At 42.5% G+C, this 15,923-nt stretch overlaps 1 protein-coding gene across 4 annotated transcripts in view; it reads left to right on the top strand.

Moving 5' to 3' along the window:
- The first annotated feature begins 1,981 nt into the window (after window positions 1-1,981).
- CDC42SE2 (CDC42 small effector 2) overlaps window positions 1,982-15,923 on the top strand; it is an 82,545-nt gene continuing 68,603 nt past the window's right edge. For 2 of the 4 annotated variants that reach the window (XM_075411430.1, XM_075411432.1), the window contains exons 1-2: window positions 1,982-2,372; window positions 3,159-3,216. The gene's annotated coding sequence lies outside the window, so the exon portion shown is untranslated. The remainder of the gene's footprint in view (window positions 2,373-3,158; window positions 3,217-15,923) is intronic. The other 2 variants (XM_075411431.1, XM_075411433.1) reach the window with 1 other exon arrangement.

The following is a 15,923-nucleotide window of genomic DNA, read 5'->3' on the forward strand; positions in this document are numbered from 1 at the left end:
GCAATGTTCCTGTGACTCAGCTGCTCCTGCGTGAAACTCGGGCAATAAAAGCCGGGAGCTCTTACTTCCATCACACGTCTTGCATGCACACATTAAAGTGACATGTTGGATGGTGTTCCCCTTCTTGGTTTGTGCACTTACCAAACCACAATAATGTTTACACAGAAGTTTTCTGTGTAAATATGCCCACTTGCAACATTTCCATTTAACTACACGGGGTTTTTTTGCACAAGCTCATCGGAATTTCTGTTGGTGTGTCTTCTTCAATACTGTCCCAGTAATTCTTCAGGAATGGAGTCCTGAGAAACAGAGCTTGAGAAAGAAAAGGAACCTGTGGTTAGACTGACGGGATCTGCACCCAAACTCTGGACAGGTTTCTGGTTTTACCACATACTATATGTATGACCTGAGGCAAGTTATACTGCCTCTTTATATGCAATTTTTCATCTTGAAAGCAAAGATAATACTTTCTCTACATCACAGGATTCTTGTGAAGTAAGGTTCATTTACAGCAACAAGAAGCATAAGCAGGATGGAAGGAACCATCGCAGCTGTTCTTTGCAGGCGTCAGGTAAGGGTGTTCGTCACCCAAACACGCTCAGCTGAACCGCCACCGGCTCGCAGGCGCTGGGCTGGGACTGGTTTTCAGTGCCCTGCTGTGTGCACGGGGAGCTGGGCATGCCTGACGCAGGCACCCCTCACGCTGCGTTCTTCTGAAGGCAAATCAGGCATAACCATGTCTGGTACCTCAGTCGGCGCAAATAAAGACCTCCTAGAAAAATGTCCAAAATCATAAAAAGAATTACAAAAACCAACCATGTTGTCAGTTGATTCAGGTCTTACTAACAATAAGACATCTACATTGCTAGTAAGGGTAAATATCAGGTGTTCATACAGACTAAAACCAGAGATCAAAAGTTTTTGGATGATTTTTTACATGCTTGATATCCTTTTTGGACTGTTTTGTAACAGTTTGTGGATTTAGGTATAGACCAGGAAATTTTCCACTCCACAGCTGGTCTCTCCAGGCTCTTTCCTTGTCACACCATCCAAACACAACTTACTTGTTAGCGCCGCCACGTTTTCCATTCCCACCCGTGCCGCTGAACCACAGGTGATGTGCAAACCAGGACAAGCAGCGCACAGGCGAGATGGAGCAGGACGGCAGCCTGTCTCTGTGCGGAGAACCGCAGCCCGACAGCACCAAGGTGTCATCAGGTGGAGGTGTCACCCAGCCAGGAACGCCGGGTCGTGCGCATTCGTCACGCTTCGTGTTGGAGCCGTGCGTGCCACCTTTAGATTTTTTTTTTTATATATGTATTTTTAATATATGGTCCAGCGGAAAGGAGTGGAGAGAGCTCTCTGCAAGAGTCGCAATGGCTCCATACCTGTTGTTCCTCAGCGAAGCAGTGAAGGGTGTGGTGCGCCTGTGACGAGCCATCACCTCTCTGCAAGGTCAGGTCCACCTTGCTGTCACGGACCGAGGTGACCGGCCGGGGGTCGGAAGCCTGAGCCCCTTCTCTTTCCCTGGAGGTCCGACCCCCATCACACTAGCTTTCGCGACCTGCTTTCCACACCTCTGCGAGGCCTCCGCAAATGCCAAGCACAAAGTTCCGGACAGCCGCCCAGCGAACGGCCGGCCACCCGCGCTGACCGCCGCGTCGCGGGCAGTCTCCTCAGGGAACGGAGGCGGGAAAAGCACCTGAGGAGGTGAGGTGGCCCCGCCGGCTCCGGAAGAACCCGTGGCCCCGGCTCCGCGCAGCAAGAGCCCATCCCGCGGCCTACGCTCACGCCGGCTCGGGGTCGATGTTTCACCGGGGTGCGGGGTACGGCCCGGCGGCTCGCCCCGCTCCGACCGCCCCGGCGTGGCGGCTCCCTCGCGGGAGCGGGACGGGCAGGGGGCGCTGCGGCGGCGGCCCGCAACGACGGTTTGAAAGCTCCGCGGCGGCGGAGGAGGGGCGGGCGGTGCATCGATCGGGCTGACGGGCAGCGGCAGCCGCCCTCGCCGCCGCCCGGCCTTCTCCTTTGTCCCCTCCCTTCGCCGGCGCGCCCAGCCCAGCCGGCAGCGCGGAGCGGAGCGAGCCGGCCTGGGAATTCCCTCCCCGCGCCGCCCAGGTCGCCATCTTCACCCCCCGCTCCCCCCACCCCGCCTCGGACCCTGCCGGCCGGGAGGGCAGGAGGGGGCCTGCGCCGCGCCGCGCCCGCCCGCTGCATGTGACTGGCGGGCGGCAGCGGCCTCCTCGGCGGTTCTGGTCGGCGTCCTCCTCCGCCCCCAGCGCGGCGGGGAGGGGGCGCGTAGCGCCCGGCAGCGGGGGACGGAGGTGCCGGGCCGCGGCGGGCAGACAAAGGAGCGGGCGCCGCCGTGGGCAGCGGTGAGTGGCGGGGAAAGGGGTGCGGGGAGGGGGGGTCCCCGCTGTCGCCGTCCCTCTTCCGCGGCAGGTACCTGCCGGCGGGCCGGGCTGCGCCGCGGCCGCTCCCTTCCCCGGGGGGGGAGCGCCGGGGCTCCGAGCTTCTGCCGGCTGAGGGTGGAGAAGGCGCTGCCCCTGCGCCGCCGCCTGAGACCACCGGTGTTCAGCCCCGCGGCCCGGCAGCGGCGACCGAGGTGCCCGGCCGGGGCCGGGTCGGGCGGGGCGTTGCGGGGAGGGGGGAACCTCCGGGCAGCGGGGCCGGGCAGCGCCGCGGGCGCGGCGAGGGTTGCTCAGCGGTAATCCCGGCCTGTCGCTCGGACAAAAAGGAGCAGGCGACAGATTTTTCCGGTGGGCGATGACAAAGGTGAAGAGGGTTTATCTCATCATGATCCCCCCCGGCAAAGCGTGCGGCGGGAGGGCAGGAGCTGCTGCCAGCAGGTGGTCGGGCGGCGGGGCCTGGGCCTGGGCCCGGCCTGGGGGCGGTGCCCCCTCCCCCCCCGTTCCTCCCCAGGCCGCGGCCACCCGTGTCCCTGACCGCCGTGGGGAGCCCCCGCTGAGCGGCGGGAGGCCGGGTGGCGGGGCGCAGCGGCTGGGACTTTGCGGTGCATCCGGAGAGGTGAAGCCGCCTTTAACGCGGTTGTTTGGGAGCGCGGCGGGTTGTCTTCCGAGTGAGGCGTTTGGTTTTCAGGCGGTTTGCTCGGCTTGTGTGACCTTGTGCTCTTACCGAAACTGTACGTCTTGATTCCATAGGCGCGGAGACCCTAAGGTCCTGCGACTTTTAGCTCTGAAGTTGGATATGCATTAAACTGTAAGTCTTCGGCTTTTGTTTTTTAGCTTGGATGGGTGACTGAAGTAGTTATTTCATGTTCATGAGACAAAAACTACAGAAGCAACTTAAACGAAGCCCTAAGCAGACTTTTGCCATGCCCGTTGCAAATATGTCCCTCCTAGACTATGGTAACTGGTTAAAAAATAGAGAAGAAAAATCTGTAAAGCCTGGGGGAGGGGGTTGCCTCAAGCTCTTTGTTTAGCTATTTTTTTTGGTGATGGCTCTTCAAGGGCTGACAGTTACCTTTTAAGCTTAAATCAACGTATAGGAAACACCTGTAAGAGTAATACCAATATGTTTCCTTGTGTTTAACCGAAGTAATTGAGTTTAGATGGTGCTTTTTCCTGATAAGGAGTGTTTAGTCCATTAATTTACTTAGGCAATCTGATTAATAATAGTTCAGTGAAGGTACAGATATGTTTCTGGAAGTTGTTTTTTGCATTGTTGAAATATAGATGCAATTTTGAAAGCTGTAATAAAGTACTAAATTTCTATTGTAATAATTTTTTTGAAGGGTGAAAGGGACTATTGTACATGAAATTGTAGAAAATAATCAAGCAAATGATTACAACCACTAATGAACTAAGTAGCTGCTCAAATAAGCAATAAGATAATTCACTGTATAAATTTTAGTATGTACATCAATTTAACTGTGTGTCAATAGTTGCATCACTGCCCTCTTAAATTTAATTTCTCCCATTACCTTTTGTAAGAAACTAGAATCTGGATATAGTGGCCTGAATATCTGAAATTATTTTGTTAGTGGGTAGTAACTTTCTACATGCTTTCTGCTTGGAGGAAAGGCTGGTATCCTTTCCACAGCAGCGAATCAGCTATTCTGTGTTCAAGAAACTTCCTGGTGAAGTTTCTGTATATCTAGGCCAAAGTTGTATAGATCAGAATATTAAAGTGTGCAGTCTATAAAACATTTTAATGCATTTGTACACCAGATGAATGAAGAACTCTGAAACTGCTGTTAGGTGTAGCTGGTCTGGAAATCTTGCAGCTGTGTCGTACCATATCCTTGATTTAAAGGCTGTTTTGCTGAAAAATAATTATGAATTTACTTGTGCTGTCATATAACCAGACAAAATAAGCAGTTTTGAATCTTGGTAGTAATTCGGACCTTGCAGGGGTGTCAGAAGTTCTGTGGTGGCTTGCAATGTGGTGATCTGTGGGAAGCCTTGTGTATATGGTGCCTTGTCACGATAGAGAAAAGACTGTTAGAAATGTTTTGAACATCCCATCATAATTTGTGCTGTCCAAAAAATAAGCTGAGTTGATTTAGAAACAGGAAGGAGAGAATAGAAATTGGGTGTGTGTTTCAAGTGGCTTTCTACAATATTTTACTGTGGCTTTTTTTACCTAGATATGAGAGCTTTCATTGCAGTGATAAAACATTAGCCCTGGAGTAGTGTAAAGAAATCGGATCATGTCCTGTGGAGGCCTTACAGTAAAGAAGTGCTAAACATCTCATTTCATGTTTTTCCCCAACAAGAAGTGTAATCGACATGCTCTTACGTTTTTAGAAGGAGTAATGGTTTGTGGTGGTGGAATAACATTAATCAGCGGTTGCTGCTGTAATTCATTGTCCACTCGGGAGGAGCCCATGTCACACCTGGTAACTTGAGCAAGCTTTTTAGAGCAAACTTGCACAAACCCTTTAGATATTTGTGCCAGACCTTTTGACGCCCAAAGGTGGAGTGTGAAGGGGTTTCTTTTTTATTGTCTCTTCAGGTGGCATTTCTTGCTAGAATTACAGTACACTGGTAGAAAAATACTTTTTCTTTACACTATTGACATATGAATTACAAGGAAAACATTTCATCCTGTGGTGGATGAATGAGGTGGCAGTTTCTTGCTGTTCAAGAAATTTTTTTCAAACTGTTAAGAATGATGTTGACACATTCGCTTTGCTTAATGTGATTTATAGACTAACCTTTAGGCATGAAGCACAATGTGGAATTAAATTATTCAATAATGTGAAAAAAAAGAATTAAAGTGCTTCTCTTGAAGGTCTTTTTTTTGTTTTTGTTTCATTTTTGGTGAACTTAGCTTGTTGTGGGAGTGTCAAATTATATGCAAGCTTAGCATACCATATTGCTAAAGAAAATCTCTTGCCAGTCTCTTTTGCAAACTCTGTCATGATTTGTGTTAGCTCTGTGCGCAGAAACGCACTGGGTTCTGGTCAGTGTCACGGAGTACTTGTATAGAATTAAAGTATGACCAACTTTTCACTTACTTTTGAGTGATACTCTGACTATTCAAATTAACTTTCAGCAACGTGGTTGCAACTCTTAATTATACTTGACAACCTGAGTCCAGGAACCGAATAGCAATTTATCATCAAATTCGTTACTGTAACACATGTTTTTACTAGGTATGGTTCTAGCTAATATTAAAGACTGTCGCATTACATAAACATACATCTGAATGACCCGGTTATCTTTGGTCACTGCCTTACCTCTGGTTATCTGTTTCTTGCTGTACAGCTCTCTGTGTGCTCAGATAGAGAAAATGGGTGAAGGCTTATGTCCTGCATAGAATCTTTTTGTACCTTGCTGTATTCTATTCATCAAAATGTGTTTGCTCGTAACTACCATATGTGTTTAGTATTAGTCTTCTTGTGTCTCCTAATGTAAATATTGGCATGTGAAGCAAATAACTGAGTTTTAAAAGAGCTGAGGGTGTTGTGAAAGCGTTAGTCACTGTTTTGATACCTTAAAAATCAGAGAAATACTTGCTTGTATATCCTGAAGGATTGTAGGGAGTTGGCTGCTGTTTACTCCACAAATGTCTTCCAAAGCAATTTCATGAATTCTTAAAGTGTATTTAGCAGGATTAATGTGAAGGAGTTGTTTTTACTATTATTGCTGTCTTGCTGTATTACTGTTGCATTGGAAGTACTGAAACTAAGTGTACATGATGACTGCACAACTAAATGATTATTTTTTTCAAGAACAAATATTTGAATAGACAATGAAGATGGAGATGCATTAGAAAAGCAGGGACATGGTGTTCCTTCCTGTAGCCAAGCCTAGCAGGAAAATAAAGGGGGCTGGAGGAATGCTTCTCTGAAGGATGCTGATCCTGAGATGGGCGGGTTGGATTCCTTTTTGTTTAAAAAATGTCAGTAAATCTGAAGAGAGGCCTTTGAGTATTCACAGTCTCTTAAAAGTTTCAGGATACTTTGATGAAGCTAGTCTGTCTTACATGATTAGTGTCTGTTGTTCTGTTGCATGACTAGTGATGATGTCAAGTAATAATGACAAATTCAAGGAACAAGCAACTTGAAACAAATGGAAGTGGGTAAGAGAGCAATCAAACAGCTCCACTGGGCGTGTTGAAGCGGGGGCTTCACAGAACGAGCAGACTGAAGAGAAAGTTGAGCAGTGAGAAAGCTGGCCGTTATCAACAGAGACAATGTAGGAAAGTTAGACGGCTGAGTGTCCTACAAGGGGGTCTGTTCTCAGTGCCTGTTGCATAGCTGGGTAACTCTGCCTGGGGACCCCTTTGGTCTCTTTTGAGTTCAGTGTTTTGTGTGCAGTTAGAAGTGCAGAACTAGTCCAAGCGTAATTATTGTTCCAAGAGCAACAGAAGTTTACCTTGATCACTTCTCCTCAACCCCAAGAGGAAGAGGAGCTCTCTTGCCTTGAATGAAGGCACAGTTAAGGGAGTGCAGACCTACTTCAGAGCACTCTTCCATCTTCTTTGTCAGTGTCGGCAGGTTTTGCAGACTTCTTCCTGGAAACATGACTATACTGTATTAACTTCCTCCTCTGATTTAGTTAGCTTTCTGTCCAATCAGGTTGGTAACATTTGTCATGAGATGTCAGGGAGCACTTATAGCTTCTCTCTGCATGTGCAGTGGTGCACCAGGGCAGTATGTGGGAGAAAGCAAGCTGCTGTCAGTTGCACTGCCTGAAGAGTTAGGAAGTGCTGTTCAACTTGCTCCAAAGTTATGGTTAAGGTATATTGAACAAACAACTGAAATGGAAATGGATCTCTGTGGGTTGTGTTCAATGGATGGCTTGCTTGTTTGGCTGGTGTTGAAAGTATGGATCATGGTATAGGCCAACATCCAGTAATGTCAAAGGTCTGTCAGGTTGCAGTTACCTGAGCACTTGATCTGATAGTGTGGTTATTAGAAAACTGTCAGCTCAGTCCTTAGCTGCACAGAGCTTGAATCCTCTCCCCACCATACATAAATTGTAGCAGAAGTGTCGTGGCCCATGATGAGGCTTGTTTGCACCGTAGAAAACACTGCCTCCACATTGGAGGAGAGGTGCTGAAGCAGAAATTGCGATTCATCTTTAGCATAGTAAAGGAGAAACTTTCATCTAAACAGTAAGGGACTCCTAATGCTGGGAGAAGATTACACATGGTGATGACCACTCTGATCCAATAATTTTTTGCAGAAAAGCAGTTACTTTACAATATTTTATTCCTGCTTCCCTGAAGTGCAACTGTGAGTACTGTATCTCTAGCCATTTAGGCTAAAACAGAGAGCTATTTGTTTTATCAGTATATAAATCACAGTACCAGGGCAAAAAAATACATTAACCAAATAGCTGATTACAGACTGCATCATTGTTTGCTGGGTATTTTGGTGTCTTGTGATCTATTTACAAATGACTGTGCAACTCAACATGTTTATTTCTGACTGTACATGCCTTCAACTTTACCACAGAGTTCAGAAACGTTTTCTTAGGAAAACTTTCTTTTCACAGAATAGAAAGTGTGTTGTCACCAAAACCTTCCCAGTCAAAATCCCAACTGTCCTCGTAGAAAAAATAAGTGTGTTTGTCTTTTGAATGAAGCTGGTGATTTGTATCTTAAACTTAGTGCCTTTTCTGTCATAAAGTACATGCTTATCATTATATGGGCTTGGTATACTTTTTCCTCACCTCTTGCTTGGAAGGGGTTCTTTTGTCATCTTTCTTGTACTCACCCACTGAATTTAGAGATCAACTGTTAAAATCTTGTGCCAAAATAAGACTTTCGTAAATTGCGGTCGGCTTGCTCATCAAAACAGTCTTACTAGTAAATATTGAAATACTACATGCAGCAAACTCTTTGTTACATTTATTGGTTGCTTTTGTCTTATGGCTCCTGTTCAATAATTCTGGTGCTGATCGATAACCTCTCTTTTAATTGGCCCCATGTGATGCAGCTATTCTCATCAAATACCAATTGCTAAAGGAGTTCCACCTACTCCTTTAAACCTTCCCGAGAGCAATTTTTTGTTTGAGCTCAATTACCTGTTTCCCCTCTTAACCCTTCAAGTAAATGGTATCTTGCCCTGATTTTTCAGTACTGGAGTCTTTTTCTAATAAGCTGAGTTTTATAAGGTTTGTTCTGTCTTGAGATAATAAACATAAATTAAAACTGAGATAAGAAAGTAGTTTGAAGTTAAGATTAGTCCTGTTCACCTGAACTGTATAAACAGGTTTCGAGATATGATAGAAACTGTTCTCTATGTGAGAAACAAAAAAAAAGTATTTCAGAAGCAGGAGTTTATCTGTTTTTTTTTAATTTTGTGGTGACATATCCAAGAAGTCAATCTACAGTGGACTGAAAGAAAGGTTTAGAAACACCTGTTTTGAGCAACTTCTACTTTTCAAGGGGAAGGAGCAGGGAGTGGTCTTCAAATAATTACTTTGGTTTTGGTATTTCGTGCACTCCTTGCTCATCAGGATTTTTTTTTTTTTAATTGTCCTCAAGCATATAGGGGGAATAATTTGTGGAGCTAACGGAAGACTAAGTCAGTAGCTCTCATGCATTCTTCTATTTTCTTTCTTTTTTTTTGGTCGTCCTATCAAAAATTCATCTTGCACAAATGTTTAGGTCATCTGCTCACAGTGGGAGCATGTCACTGATCATGTTGCTGATACAGCTGGGTTTGCTGTGTAATCAAGTCTTTTTATTTCAATGTTGAGGTAGTGACTTATTCTGAAAGATAAATTTAAATGTGTCCAGCCTGGTTATTTGACACAATTGTAACTTGTGTTCTGCTAAGCTGTCTTGAAATGGGTAAAGCCTTGTGATGCTCTTGAAAAATGTTATTTGGACTTAAGACTGTATTGATGTGAATTTGAAGGTGCAGTATGTCAGTACAGCACTCTGTCATGATGTGATTGACTCAACGCAGTTTTTCTACATGGACCATCCCCAGGGTCCACCATTGCCAAGCTTCCCGTGAGGGCTCTGAAGGAGAGTCTGTAAATCCCTGCACTGGCGCCTCTTCTTCACCCATGCATGATTGTGAAGTGGTGCTTCCACTGACCGCAGGCCTTTCCAGGAAGTCAGTACGAGTGTAGAGGGATACCTTTCAGTTTTAAGTGTTTCACGTTAAACCCTGGCTATGGTGAAGTTAATAGTGAACCTTTCATTGAGATCCTAAATCCATTACAATTGTGTCTGTGAAGAAAGTCAGCTGTGTCTCTGCAAGAATGCATTTGCAAGGGTAGTCATTATCTGGAGGTAACAGTTACGGTGAAGTCTTGTCCTTTGTATTTCTTCATTAGAATCATAATTGTGTTAGTTGTATCCCAGGGTGCTTTAGAACTAAAGTATGAGGCATTATCACCATATATACAGGACAACACAGATACCAGAGGTTGTGGTGGCTGTGTTTGTTTAACCTATTGTTTGGTTAGGGCACAGAGAGCCAAGAATTGTCACCTTTGCTCCCAGTCCTCTGTCCTCTATGTTGTCACGATATGTATGTGTTCACAGTAAGATGATCCTCATTTCTTAAGTTGTGTTGGTTTTTTTTTTTGTTTAATTTCTGTTGAAAATTATAACAAGTAAAATGAAACTGCATCAAGGGTGATCCCATCTGTGGGAAAATCACAACAGGCAGACCTGTTGTAGTGCAAAGAAGTGTGCTATTTTATATATAATATATATATGTAATATACTCTTTTAGTGAAATTGTGTATATGTTAAGAATTTCTTTAAAGAAAACGTGCTGTTCTGAAAGTGACACTTCCGTGGATAGCTACTCAAATGTTGACAGAGATAATGGACAATTATAGATGATGCTTTTTATACTGAATAAAGTATGCTATTTCTTTTCTTGAATCCTTAAACTTAGTTCCCTTTCTTTCAGGGACAGCAAGCATAATGTGAAAGCTTTGTTGCTTTTTTCCTACTGGTTGAGGTCATATTAAGATATTTTTGTCAGTGTTCTTCTGTGAAGACAATTTTATCAAACTATTTGTGGCTTATTTTCTCTTTAAATGTAATTTAAATTGTGTTTGCATCTATTCAGAGATGCTGAGGGCTTTTCAAATACTGTACTGTTCCAAAATCCCAGGCAGCAAATTTTGCAAATCACCATGGTAATGGGGGGGGGGGGGGAGAAGGGCTAATGTTAGCATCTGCATTAACAGGATCTGTTAATATTTCATATGCTCAGTGCCACTAGCACTGCTTGTTCTTTGATGTAGATATGTTCTTTGCTTAATGAAAAATAAAGTAATATGATGCAGCTAATAATGCTTATAGTCTGATTTTTAATCAGATTTTTTTTGTGATTCCAAAACTAATCCCCTGAAATAATCATATACGTGGATAATAATTGAGTAGTCTTTCTGTTCAGGAAATGGCATATTACAAGAATCTTGTAATTTCGCAAAGAAACTTCAAAACTTCTTTGTTACCTACTGAAGAACTAATGGATAGGCTCAAAAGTCCGTGTGTTACGACTGGAGCTACACACCAAGGACACTTACTACTGATGGCTTGTGTCCTGGTGATTTCTGCCAAGCCATTGTGAATGTTTAAGGCTCTTGGGTTTGGGTAAGCCTGTCTGGATGCTTTTGTACATGCAGTTGTTGCCTTAGACACAGAATTAGTTCTGAAGTGTAATCAATGCTAGTGTAAATTATATACAAAAAAAATTAATAGGAACTGTGTTCGGTGGTAGAGTGCTGAAACTGGTTCTTAATAATTGCTCTTATTCAGTCAGTGCTGATAACAGATAAACTTAGAAATTCCTTTGAATTTGTAGGAAGACTGGCTATTGCTTTGCGTGTGGAGCAGGAGAAGTTAAACCCGACACTTCTTGACTCTACTACTGTAGTCTAAATAAACTGAAGAAAAAAAATGGGAGACTTGGATGAAGGATGATTTATTTTCCGCATTACTTTATTGATTGTCTCATATCTTAAAGAGTTGCAGTAACTTACTAGTTTAAAAATATTGGCCCACTAGTATTGAGAATCACAGAGGCATTGATGCTGGTTCAAAGTGCAGACCAGGGTGTAATGACTTTTGTGTTAGATGGACCAAGAGAATGGGCTTCTTCACTCTTTCATTGCGTAGATTAAACCCTATAGCAAAACCACCAAGAGGGATGTGAAGTTGAAATGCTCTCTGCATCAGAGTTCAGATGAGCCGGGGAGGCTCAGGAGAACTGCCGCTCCCACCGGCAGAGTGATTAGCCTGGCATGATACGAACACTCAGTCAGACTGACCTGAACTTACACAGTCGGATGTAGATCTGAGCCACCCACGTGTGCATTCACATCACTCGGTGTATTTTGTTTTTACAATGCTATTCACTTGTTATATGCAGTCTGTCATAGTAATAATGCTTATTACTATAGTGTTTTTTCTTCAGAATGCCAGGCCTCGTCTCAAGAGGGTAAGTGTGGGAAGAGGTGGCTTTGAAAGGCTTAGCCTAAGGAAAACAAGTTGCGGTCTTTCAAGGCTGTTTTTGTGAAGGCTGAACTCTGCTGTGTAGGCAGTGGAGCCGTTTGTATAGTTAGAGACTTGCTAGGTCCTTTCTTTGCTTGTTGAAGATGATGTTGAATGTCCACTAACACAATATCTCTCTAGTCCTTTAAAAGACAAAGTTTTAGGGCCGATAGGACTTAAGACAATGGTCTACTGTAGTTTTGGATGGGCTTTTTTGTTCTGTTTATTACCTCGACCTGTCTACTTCTGTTATGTACAGGATTTGTAGTGGCATGTAGGTTGATTGTCACCTGTGTGATTTAAAGCAGACAGCTAAGGGGATTATTCATACTAGATTTCGAAGCAAAAATTTAAGTAAATTACATCCTTTATCTGATAAATCGGTGAAGTTATTCATGTCGGGTTCTCAAAGTCTGTGTTGGCAGGTGTGAAAACAGTACCTGCTTTTGAAAAGTATACTATGAAATGCACTTTCCTCCCACCAAAATTCCTAATGGTATGAGCCTCTTTCAGCCATTTCTTTATGAAAACAGAAAGCCTTTACATGCAGTGAAAGAGATCACTGGCAGAGTTAGGTTGTATAGTAGTAAAATAATCTGAGAAAGAAGTATTAACACACAGATACTTTTTTTCTTCTCTTTGTGAATGGCTTAGCCTCTCAAACATTGTAAATACATATGAGTTTCTCCATACTGAAAATCCAGTGTGTCTAACTGCAATGAAATACAACATTTCACGTCTTAAATAGCTGAATTTCTACACTCCCAACCTCCGACCTATGTATATTTGAGTGTTCTCCTTAGTGTGTTCATACAGTGTTGTCCATTCGTTATCAAAGTAGACGCACCTGTCTTACTGATAAGCCACATAATTTTATTAGAACAGAGAAGAAATAAGGAAGCTTGATGCCAGCACAGGTAAACATGACCTGGTGGTCAGCCTTCTGTGTGTCTGACTCCTAGTAGTTTCCAGGAGGATTATTTGCTTTTTTTCTTGGGAAGATTTCTGGAGGCCAAGGGAGGCAAATGTACACATTATAAAATACTGAAATGTCTTAATGTTGCTATCTTCTAAGTATCTCTCAAAAACAATGTTTGAGGTGGGGAAAAGGTATTCGGAGATAAGTTCAAGGAGGCTAATGTCCCAAGTCCTCTTCTAGGCTAAGTTGGTGAATAGAGATATCTTCCTCCTTCAGATGTATCTAAGTGTAAACTCCGTCTCTATCTTGTCGCTAAAGGACTCTAATTTTGCCACTTACATCCCTCTGATAGGAATGGGAGAAACTAAAATGAGCTTTTATGATTCTTTGTAACTCAACTTACATTTAATGTTACGTACCTTATGACTCTTGCTTCCAAATATGCACACCTCTGAACTCACTGACAGTTATTAACTCAATTCACATTCATTATGGCTCTATTAAATGAATTGGTGTACCAGTTATAAGGTTCATAATGAAATCATAAAATACATTCTACTGGCTATCTGTAATTTTCTGTGTGTGTGTGACTTTGCCATTGACTAGAATGGAAGGATGCTTGTAAATCTGTGTCTATATGTGTCTATAGAGATATGAAAATTATGTAGCAGCTGCAAAACTAATCCTAGGTATTTTTTCCATTTCTGCTTTTAATAGTTTGCAAAAGGATGAAAAAGTCAGGAGTTCTAATGAAGATAACAAAACCCGATATAAAGTTTAGATTATAATTTTCATATAGATAAACCGATGAAACTTCTCAAGTTCAATGTCGAGGTTTTTTTTTTCAGTAGAAAGGACTGTATATTTACAGGCTATTTAACTCTTCGGTTATTGTAAAGTCATGGTCTTTTTAGCTTAGTAAATACTTCTCCTTAGGACATAAATGCATTTTTTAAATTTATGCTTTACATATATAGTGTCTTCAAGTTTTTTATCAAATTTCAACCCATTCTGTATAATTAGAAAAGAATTTTGAAAGTGTTATGGGGCTGCACTAATGATTTTCTCTCTGAATTTGATACACTTAGTAATAACAGCATTAATTTTCTCAAGCCTGTTAACGCTTATGACATTTTGTAGCTGCCCCATCGAAACAGACTTCTTTGACATTGAAGTTCTCTAGAACAATGTGTCTCTCTTCGGTAGAAGCACTGTACTAATAGATAAGTTTCATCTTTCTAAGGTAATCTCTGTCATTTATCATATTACTTTATACTTTCTCATCTTTGTTTTTGTACACAGGTTTTATATGGAACCCCTCAAAAAGGCTAATATGACTTTTAAGCTGTGATGGACTAAGCAAAATAAGAAATCATCTGAGCAGATAATGTCAGGATAATGGTGAAATCGCCTGCTAATGTTGCAACATTAGCGATTTCTTGTAACAGGTTAAATCAGTGATTTAATTATTATTTAGACACACAGGAAGCATACTGAATTGTTAGCTCTGAAAACAAGCCTTCAGACAAGCATAAAGCTTCAAATTCTCATGCAAATGCTAGCACTTAGACAATTGCTATTTATAACTGACATTCTTAGTGACTGAATATGTGGGCAAGTCTGCAATAAGCTGTCCAGACTTCACAGAAAGTGGTTACAGCTTGATCAGTAGTGTGCCTTGGCAGTACCTGTGAACAACCGTTCTTTCCACTTTGCTGGCTGGTACTCTATGCCAGTTCATTTAATAGCCTTTCAAGCCAGAAGTCTATCATTTATAGAAGTGGTTTTGTGAATTAAATTGCTCATTAGGATGTGGGTTTAGTGTACAGGCTTCATTCATATGGGACTCTGAATAGCTGTGACATGATGACTTACAGCTGCTGGTCCAGATCTCATTTGTGACTAATGTTTTAAAATGTTACTGTACAGGGATGACTTTCATTGTGCTGTCCCGCTGCTCTTACAGCATGATCCTAGATTTCCAATGCTACAGTTTGGGAAAGTGTGAATAATTTATTTTCTACGTAGTCTATTTTTCTTTGAGGACAGAGGTGAAGGAAGACATTTGGCTTACAAGTCGTAAATATATGTATTATATCTACCATTACCTCATTTGTATAAATATTGTTACATAGTGAAATGGCTTATACAGAAGTCTCTATGTGTTTTTAGGATGTTATGTGTGCTATTTATGTGTACTGTGTGCTAACATCTCACACTGCAGAATTGTCTGTTTTCTCTCAGTAAAATATGTATTAATATGAATCTTTCTCCACTTTTATTTCAGTTGCATTGCATTCGAGTGAGCAGGTCCATGTTTAACTACAGTTAAATTAGTTGGTTCTCTTATCTATATATGACATTGTCTACAGAGTCTTTAACTAGAAGCTAGCCAACTTTCAGTGTCAATTCAGTTACAAAATGAACATCTGCCTTACTGTCTTTAAGGATTTTATTTGCTTTGTTATTGAACTTGTTAGGCAACCAATGCAGTGTCATGTGTTAAAAGCTGGTTGCTCTGCTGTTTTGTCTGAGGAACAACTTGTTATGATATGGTTATTTTACCAGGTGAAGGAAAAGTCATTAGAACTCTACTTACAGGTGGTCTGAATAGAGTTTATGCGGAGCACAAGCATTACGATACTGAAGTGTTTATCCTGTGTGCCTCTGCTGCTATGTTGACAGCCTCCTGCTTTTCGCCAACTAGATGTCCCATCTTTGGGACCTGTAGTTCTGTGTTTCTTCATTCAGTAACTCTACACCTTTTATATAGTCTGTCGAACTTATTGTTCTGTCAATTAAAGTTTGCTTTTGTCTCCTCTTCATTATTCTGAAGTAACTAATGATAAACAAAGAGTAAAATGCTGTAGTCTGACTCCTTAGCCAAAAGAAGGAGGCTCAGACCTCATTCTTTCCACAGAGTCTCCTTGTGTCACTGTCAGGGCTATGCAGTCATCAAATGTTATTTTCACAAAGGCAGTTATAGCTCATTCCTAATACTGTTCCTCTTAGTAATCCACTGTTTCGAAACATTTCTTTTTTGACCACCCAGATCTCTATC

This window comes from Opisthocomus hoazin, chromosome Z, assembly GCF_030867145.1.
Source record: "Opisthocomus hoazin isolate bOpiHoa1 chromosome Z, bOpiHoa1.hap1, whole genome shotgun sequence".
NCBI lineage: Eukaryota > Metazoa > Chordata > Aves > Opisthocomiformes > Opisthocomidae > Opisthocomus > Opisthocomus hoazin.